This window comes from Triticum urartu, chromosome 5A (genome assembly GCF_056163025.1).
Source record: "Triticum urartu cultivar PI428250 chromosome 5A, HENAU_Tu73, whole genome shotgun sequence".
NCBI lineage: Eukaryota > Viridiplantae > Streptophyta > Magnoliopsida > Poales > Poaceae > Triticum > Triticum urartu.
In genome coordinates this window covers 272,992,022-273,001,866 of record NC_141877.1, presented here as the reverse complement: position 1 = coordinate 273,001,866, position 9,845 = coordinate 272,992,022, and the positions used below count along the sequence as shown (strand labels likewise).

The window sequence follows — 9,845 nt, the reverse complement described above, 5'->3', positions numbered from 1 at the left end:
ACAATGATATTGTTAAATTGAAGCTATTTCCTTTTTCCCTTAGAGATCGTGCTAAAGCTTGGTTTTCGTCTTTGCCTAAAAATAGTATTGATTCATGGAATAAGCGCAAAGATGCTTTTATCTCTAAGTATTTTCCTCCCGCTAAATCATCTCTCTTAGACACGATATTATGAATTTTAAGCAACTTGATCATGAACATGTTGCACAAGCTTGGGAGAGGATGAAATTAATGATACATAATTGCCCTACACATGGTTTGAATCTTTGGATGATTATACAAAAATTTTATGCCGGATTGAATTTTGCTTCTAGAAATCTTTTAGATTCGGCCACGGGAGGCACTTTTATGGAAATCACTTTAGGAGAGGCTACTAAACTCCTAGACAATATTATGGTTAATTATTCTCAATGGCACATCGAAAGATCTACTAGTAAAAAGTGCATGCGGTAGAAGAAATTAATGTTTTGAGTGGAAAGATGGATGAACTTATGAAATTGTTTGCTAATAAGAGTGCTCCTACTGATCCTAATGATATGCCTTTGTCTACTTTGATTGAGAATAATAATAAATCTATGGATGTGAATTTTGTTGGTAGGAACAATTTTGGTAACAACGCGTATAGAGGTAATTTTAATTCTAGGATGTTTCCTAGTAATTCCTCTAATAATTATGGTAATTCCTACAACAATTCTTATGGAAATTTTAATAAGATGCCCTCTGAATTTGATACTAGTGTTAAGTAGTTTATGAATTCGCAAAAGAATTTCAATGCTTTGCTTGAAGAAAAATTGCTTAAGATTGATGAATTGGCTAGGAACGTTGATAGAATTTCTCTTGATGTTGATTCTTTGAAACTTAGATCTATTCCACCTAAGCATGATATCAATGAGTCTCTCAAAGCCATGAGAATTTCCATTGATGAGTGCAAAGAAAGAACCGCTAGGATGCGTGCTAAGAAAGATTGCTTTGTGAAAGCGTGTTCTTCTAGTTTTCACGATAATAAGGATGAAGATCTAAAAGTGATTGATGTGTCTCCTATTAAATCTTTGTTTAGCAATATGAATCTTGATAATTATGGGACTGAAGATGAGCCACCTTTACCTAGAAGGCGTTCCAAAAATTCGGAGTTTTTAGATCTTGATGCAAAAATTGGTAAAAGTGGGATTGAAGAGATTAAAACTTTAGATAGCAATGAACCCACTATCTTGGATTTTAAGGAATTTAATTATGACAATTGCTCTTTGATAGATTGTATTTCCTTGTTGCAATCCATGCTAAATTCTCCTCATGCTTATAGTCAAAATAAAGCTTTTACTAAACATATCTTTGATGCTTTGATGCAAACTTATGAAGAAAAGCTTGAGTTGGAAGTTTCTATCCCTAGAAAACTTTATGATGAGTGGGAACCTACTATAAAAATTAAAATTAAAGATCATGAGTGTTATGCTTTGTGTGATTTGGGTGCTAGTGTTTCCACGATTCCGAAAACTTTATGTGATTTGCTAGGATTCCGTGAATTTAACGATTGTTCTTTAAACTTGCACCTTGCGAATTCCACTATTAAGAAACCTATGGGAAGAATTAATGATGTTATTATTGTTGCAAATAGGAATTATGTGCCCGTAGATTTCATTGTTCTTGATATAAATTACAATCCTTCATGTTCTATTATTCTTGGTAGACCTTTTCTTAAAACGATTGGTGCAATTATTGATATGAAGGAAGAGAATATTAAATTCCAATTTCAATTAAGGAAAGGCATGGAACACTTTCCTAGAAAGAAAATTAAATTATCTTATGAATCTATTATGAGAGCCACTTATGGATTGCCTACATGATCAATTGTAAATGTAGTGAGGTTTTACGCCCAAACTACGGATGTCGTGTTCTCCACAGGGACTAGTCGACCAGCGACTATGCTCGGCTAAATCTAGGTAACACAATATTGGGTGATGAAAGCTGAATAATAAATCTAGACTAACTGAGATTACTCGGGAAAATCGTCGACAAAAAATGGAAAAGAAGCAAAGGGAGGTTCAGATTGTCTAAATTGTCTCTTTGATGTTTCTGTTTTCCTTGAGAAAATAAAACACTAACACATGCATACATAGACTACAAAAGTAAATCTACAATAAAAGGACACATATATTATTAGAAAGTATGTAAGCAAAGGTGCAGAACCAATTCACATCACAAGCATGTATATATCACAAGTACGTATAAGGATTATAAGAACTAGAAATAAAAGATATATCATAGTACTGAACATGCAAAAGTAGTTTGGTACTGGGACATATAGATTCCACACCACATACATACATGTCACAGCTACTTGAGCAACACAGGAACTACAAATTAAACAAACACGAGCAGTACACGAGTGACAAATTTAACTAATTATCACACACAGGAAGTCTGAACTGAACAAATAACAGGCTGCTAGCACTACTCAAATCTGAATATTACATGTACTACACATCTTCTATTACAGAGAATTCAGAGAATATAGTAAGGGAGAAAAATAAAAGGTAACAACAGAGGAGGTAAGGAGGAAGAGTAGCAGTAAGGCAGGGAGAGAAGCAGAGCAAGGGAAGGAGAAAATCAACAACATGAGATTAAGGCGAAGGGAGCAGCAACAGCGTTTGGGGATTCAGAAAAGAAGAAGCAGGAGCTTGGGCACAAGAAGAGCAGCAGATTGCATGGAAGAAGAGAATCAGCAGGTTGAGGCAACAGCAGCAAGGGGATGCAAGGAGAAGAAGCAGCAGGAGCGTTGAGAGAACAACAGCAGGGGCGAGGGAAGGAGCGGCAGCGAAGGGATTCAGAGAGAGAGAGAGAAGCAGCAGCAAGTTGAAGCAGCAGGGGGCGTAGGAGAAGAAGGGAGGAGCAGCAGGGGAAGAAGAGATCACACGAGCGGTGGCGCGGTGACGAAGATGGAGATGGCGCGGTGCTGGTGGTGGTGTGAGGTGCGGCTGGTGGGAAGTGGTGCTGGTGGTGCGTGATGGAGATGGTCGTGGCTGGCAGCGATGGTGGTGCTGGTGGATGTTGGCGAAGATGGCGTTGGTGGGTGATGGTGTGATGGTGAGGGGCGCAAATGGATGGGAGGCGCACCACCACGCCGGCCTGGCCATGGCGGCGGACTGAGATGGAGAAGAAGGCAAGGGAGGGAGAGAGAAATGCCAGGCCCGAAGGGGATCGAAGGAGATGGCTAGGGATTTGACCCCTCTCGATCAGATCTGCATTCTTCTTGTTTAGCCCTCCTTGTTTTCTTCTTTCTTCCCAAGTTGGTCCCGTTCTTCATCAGCTAGCCCCCTGGAGGTTAATTCTTCTTCACACTCGAGTCCCTCCGCAAAATGCAGCAACCGCAACCTCTTAGACACTCCAATATAGAAGGATTTGGGCCTTTTCGCCCTTTTCTGCAAAAGATGGAGTAGTGTTGTAAATGTGACATAATATGAGTATTTGAATATCTTTCGAGTAAATAATGTGAGATATGATTACAATTTGATGCAAAAAGGCTAAAAAGATTATACGAGGAAATGCTCTATCAAGTTCCCCCACACTTAAATCTTTGCTTGTCCTCAAGCAAAGGCATATGACAAGAGCAAGAGTATGAATAGTGAGTTGACTAGAGATTGCCAAGTGAAGTAGATCTCTAAACAGCGCATGCTTTGGACTTAGCTAGTGAAAATTAATGGTTAGGAGTGCTTCAAAGCGGTAGGATACTAGTATACTTGACCATTTTAAACTTTTACAATGATAAAAGAGGATCAACAAGTTTAAGTGATGACTGTGCCAAATGGTTCCTAAAGAGAGCATGATCCCGAGAATAAAAAGAACTGGAATTAAATCTTGTGATCAAATCACTTATTTACAGAGATAAAGCAATGATTATATTATTATTAGTCTCACCATAGGAACATACCACCGATCCCGAGAACATGGTATACACCCGGCTCGACCAATTATTAGTTTTTTTGTTTGTCTCCCCAAAGGAACATACCACCGATCCAGAGAACATGGTATACACCTAGTTCGACAATTACATTTTTTAAATATAATTAACTCCTATCCGATCCAACCAGATTTCACAAGCCATCGATCCAGGGAACATGACATGCTACTGTTAGGTAAGATCAGATAATTATTCATTATAATATTTTTTTAATGAACAACACATAAGCACAAAAAAAGGAATCCTCACTTCTCCATGTCTGGTTCACATGCTACCGATCCAGGGAACATAGCATGCTAATCCATAGTGGTTAGGTGATTGCTCTCAATGGGAACACACTTCACACAAATTCAGCATCTAAACATGGTGATCTAGGTGTATCAAGGTAAAAATAGAAAATGATAAAGTTTACTAGTGCACTAGGGATTTGAGCACTCAAAACTAATAGTTCTCACTAATTTCAGCAAAGCACGCATGGTGTAGATCACTAGTTTACAAGGCATTCAACAATCAGTACTCATGTTCACATCAAGCACAATATGTCAAATAAAATTCAGTGGGGTATCATTTAAGAAATGGCTTAAGCAACTCAAATATCAAATGATTTCAGCATTATCAATGGATGATATATTCAGATTGGGGTCATGAAACAGCTCACCGGGCTTTGATCATGTAGCACTCACTTGATCACTCTCTAAGCTGCAGCTCTTCTCCTTTGCTTCCTCGTGCATGCTCCAGCTTCACTCTTCTTCATGTGTGCCCCTTGCTTCTCCTCATCACCATGCCTTGAATCCACCGGGGTCCCAAGGGATGTCACCTCGAACCTGGTCAGCATGTAGTAAACGGTGCAGTAGAAAAAACCTGAAAGAACACTCCACAAAAGAGACAATGCAAGCGGTAGGGATGATACCCTCCAAGTCATCAATCGAGTATCCAATTACATAAGCATAGCTATAAAGCACATGTTTAGGATAGTAGAAATCAGTAAGCTCAATGCTAGTATTAGAATCACACGTTTCATTAAGCATGGGTATAGCATCAGGAACATAAGTATCATGAACAAAGATATGAGCAGTGCCACTAACAAGGTGTGTATGATCATGTCCAAGCAAATAGTTTTCAAATCTACCTTATGTGATGGCATCATGCAATGCATGGTAGCAGCAAACAAATCATATGGAGACATGTCATTAAGAGGATTAGATAAACCTGACTCATCACGCTCTTGTATGACAATAGGCAATTGAATTTCTGGTTCTTCAAGTTCATCTACAGCAGCTTCTTTTACTTCTTCAAGAGTAGTAGATCTTTTGTCTTCATCTTGATCACTTGGGAATTGCAGCTCTGGATCATCTTGTTCCTTGTCTTCAAGTATTTCTTCTTGGATCTGAAGTGTCTCTTCCTCTGGACTCTCGCTATCTTGCTCAGCTGAATGTGACGGTGTTGAAACCTTACACACCTCAAGGGATATCCCAGCAACACTCAGCTCAAGCTGTGATGAAATAGTGCTGCTAGCGTTGATGTTCTTCTCTATCTTCCTTACTTCTTCCACTAGCTCTTTTCCACTCTTGATCTTCTTCATTTCCTCTAGTATCACCGGCCTAATTGGATCATCTTCGGCACTCTAAGTGAACTCGAGACTAAGCAATATGAGCTTGTCTATATCATCAAAGTCATCTTGTGTGGGTACTTGTGTTGAAGGTGTTGGTTGACCAAATGGAGGACCATTTAACCCCATTGGCAACATCTCCTGGTGTTGAGGTATATGAGTAGGAGCTGAATAAATCTGTTGTGGAGCATAGTTGTTGCTCTCCTCATTGTACCTAATTCCCTGCATATGATTACTAGAAGCAAACGGTGAGATCCCAGGGTTGTTGCTCCTATATGACATATTCGGGTTTTCAGGCTACCCATGTGAGTAATTGTTTTGGTATGAGCTATGCTCTTGAGCGAAGCTCATGCCAAAACAATCTGGAGGGTGAGAGTAGCCAAGCTGACATTCAGCAGGTGAATAGCCCTGAAATCCACAAATATGGCATGTAGGAGCAACATAAGAATGGCATCTAGAATAAGGATCATAAGAGCTAGGCCTATCCTCAAAAACTACTTCTCGCTGCCGAGCTAAATCATCTAATCGATGGGAAATCTTACTTATCAGGTCTTGAATACTTTCCGTGCTGTTTGTAGTGTTGCTCACATAAGCATGATGATCTGAATAGTAAGCCATATCTGAGAAGATGATTCAACCTACAAAATGCACAAGAAAAGAAAGAGAAGATAACTAGAACAGTGGTTAGGGGTAAGAGATATATCACAAATATATGGCACTAGATAGAAACAGAAGCAAAACCTAGTCTATAGCCTAACACGGTCGCACGACGCTAGTCCACGGCAACGGCGCCAAAATGATCAATTGTAAGTGTAGTGGGGTTTTACGCCCAAACTACGGATGTCGTGTTCTCCACAGGGACTAGTCGACCAGCGACTATGCTCAGCTAAATCTAGGTAACACAATATTGGGTGATGAAAGTTGAATAATAAATCTAGACTAACTGAGATCACTCGGGAAAATCGTCGACAAAAAATGGAAAAGAAGCAAAGGGAGGTTCAGATTTTCTAAATTGTCTCTTTGATGTTTTTGTTTTCCTTGAGAAAATAAAACACAAACACATGCATACATAGACTACAAAAGGAAATCTACAATAAAAGGACACATATATTATTAGAAAGTATGTAAGCAAAGGGGCAGAACTGATTCACATCACAAGCATGTATATATCAAAAGTACGTATAAGGATTATAAGAACTAGAAATAAAAGATATATCATAGTATTGAACATGCATAAGTAGTTTGGTACTGGGACATATAGAATCCACACCACATACATATATGTCACAGCTACTTGAGCAACACAGGAACTACAAATTAAACAAACACGAGCAGTACATGAGTGACAAATTTAACTAATTATCACACACAGGAAGTCTGAACTGAACAAATAACAGGCTGCTAGCACTACTCAAATCTGAATATTACATGTACTACACATCTTCTATTACAGAAAATTCAGAGAATGTAGTAAGGGAGAAAAATAAAAGGTAACAGCAGAGGAGGTAAGGAGGAAGAGTAGCAGTAAGGCAGGGAGAGAAGCAGAGCAAGGGAAGGAGAAAATCAACAACAGGAGATTAAGGCGAAGGGAGCAGCAACAGCGTTTGGGGATTCAGAAAAGAAGAAGCAGGAGCTTGGGCGCAAGAAGAGCAGCAGATTGAGTGGAAGAAGAGAAGCAGCAGGTTGAGGCAACAGCAGCAAGGGGATGCAAGGAGAAGAAGCAGCAGGAGCGTTGAGAGAACAACAACAGGGGCGAGGGAAGGAGCGGCAGCGAAGGGATGCACACACAGAGAGAGAGAGAGAGAAGCAGCAGCAAGTTGAAGCAGCAGGGGGCGTAGGAGAAGAAGGGAGGAGCAGCAGGGGAAGAAGAGATCGCGCGAGCGGTGGCTCGGCGGCGAAGATGGAGATGGCGCGGTGCTGGTGGTGGTGTGAGGTGCGGCTGGTGGGAAATGGTGCTGGTGGTGCGTGATGGAGATGGTCGTGGCTGGCGGCAATGGTGGTGCTGGTGGATGTTGGCGAAGATGGCGTTGGTGGGTGATGGTGTGATGGTGAGGGGCGCAGATGGATGGGAGGCGCACCACCACGCCGGCCTGGCCGTGGCGGCGGCCTGAGATGGAGAAGAAGGCAAGGGATGGAGAGAGAAATGCCAGGCCCGAAGGGGATCGAAGGAGATGGCTAGGGATTTGACCCCTCTCGATCAGATCTGCATTCTTCTTGTTTAGCCCTCCCTGTTTTCTTCTTTCTTCCCAAGTTGGTCCCCTTCTTCATCAGCTAGCCCCCTGGAGGTTAATTCTTCTTCACACTCGAGTCCCTCCGCAAAATGCAGCAACCGCAACCTCTTAGACACTCCAATATAGAAGGATCTGGGCCTTTTCGCCCTTTTCTGCAAAAGATGGAGTAGTGTTGTAAATGTGACATAATATGAGTATTTGAATATCTTTTGAGTAAATAATGTGAGAATATGATTACAATTTGGTGCAAAAAGGCTAAAAAGATTATATGAGGAAATGCTCTATCACTATCAAAGATGGCAATACCTAGATCTATCTTCGCTTTTATGCCTAGCTAGGGGCGTTAAACGATAGTGCTTGTTGGGAGGCAACCCAAATTTATTTGTATTCCTTGCTTTTTGCTCCTGTTTAGTAATAAATAATTTATCTAGCCTCTGTTTTGGTTGTGTTTTTTGTGTTTAATTAGTGTTTGTGCCAAGTAGAACCGTTGGGAAGACTTGGGGAAAGTCTTTTTGATCTTGCTGTAAAAAACAGAAACTTTAGAGCTCACGAGAATTGCTGCCATTTTTATTTGAAGAGTGATATTTAGTTAATTAGTTTTTCAGATGATTAATAGATAAATTCCTCACGTTCAGCAATTTATTTTAGAATTTTTGGGGTTCCAGAAGTTTACGTTAGCTACAGATTACTACAGACTATTCTGTTTTTGTCAGATTCTGTTTTTCTTGTGTTGTTTGCTTATTTTGATGAATCTATGGCTAGTAAAATAGTTTATAAACCATAGAGAAGTTGGAATACAGTAGGTTTAACACCAATATAAATAAATAATGAGTTCATTACAGTACCTTGAAGTGGTGTTTTGTTTTCTTTCGCTAACGGAGCTCACGAGATTTTCTATTTTGAGTTTTGTGTTATGAAGTTTTCAAGTTTTGGGTGAAGTCTTGATGGATTATGGAGTAAGGAGTGGAAAGAGCCTAAGCTTGGGGATGCCCATGGAACCCCAAGGTAAAATTCAAGGACACCAAAAAGGCTAAGCTTGGGGATGCCCCGGAAGGCATCCTCTCTTTCGTCTTCGTCCATCGGTAACTTTATTTGGAGCTATATTTTTATTCACCACATGATATGTGTTTTGCTTGGAGCGTCTTGTATGATCCGAGTCTTTGCTTTTTATTTTACCACAATCATCCTTGTTGTACACACCTTTTGAGAGAGACACACATGATTCGAAATTTATTAGAATACTCTATGTGCTTCACTTATATCTTTTGAGCTATATAATTTTTGCTCTAGTGCTTCACTTATATCTTTTAGAGCACGACGGTGGTTTTATTTTATAGAAATAATTGATCTCTCATGCTTCACTTATATTATTTTGATAGTCCTTTAGAACAACATGGAAATTTTCTTTTAGGAATAATATAAAAACTTTCATAGAAGTGCATTGAATACTATGAGAAGTTTGATACTTGATAATTGTTTTGAGCTATGGTGATGGTGATATTATAGTCATGCTAGTTGAGTAGTTGTGAATTTGAGAAATACTTGTGTTGAAGTTTGTGATTCCCATAGCATGCACGTATGGTGAACCGTTATGTGATGAAGTCGGAGCATGATTTATTTATTGATTGTCTTCCTTATGAGTGGCGGTCGGGGACGAGCGATGATCTTTTCCTACGAATCTATCCCCCTAGGAGCATGCGCGTAATACTTTGTTTCGATAACTAATAGATTTTTGCAATAAGTATGTGAGTTCTTTATGACTAATGTTGAGTCCATGGATTATACGCACTCTCATCCTTCCATCATTGCTAGCCTCTCTAGTATCACGCAACTTTCGCCGGTACCATAAACCCATCATATACCTTCCTCAAAACAGCCACCATACCTACCTATTATCGCATTTCCATAGCCATTCCGAGATATATTGCCATGCAACTTTCCACCGTTCCGTTACTATGACATGCTTCATCATTGTCATATTGCTTGCATGATCATGTAGTTGACATTGTATTTGTGGCAAAGCCACCATTCATAATTCTTCATACATGTTAC

At 39.8% G+C, this 9,845-nt stretch overlaps 1 non-coding gene across 1 annotated transcript; it reads right to left on the bottom strand.

Moving 5' to 3' along the window:
• Window positions 1-2,243: 2,243 nt before the first annotated feature.
• Window positions 2,244-7,783, bottom strand: LOC125508324 (uncharacterized). The gene is made up of 2 exons (XR_015604463.1): window positions 6,105-7,783; window positions 2,244-5,970 (listed from the first exon to the last, which is right to left on the bottom strand). It is a non-coding gene; the product is annotated as an uncharacterized LOC125508324 (transcript).
• Between the last annotated feature and the right edge of the window lie 2,062 nt (window positions 7,784-9,845).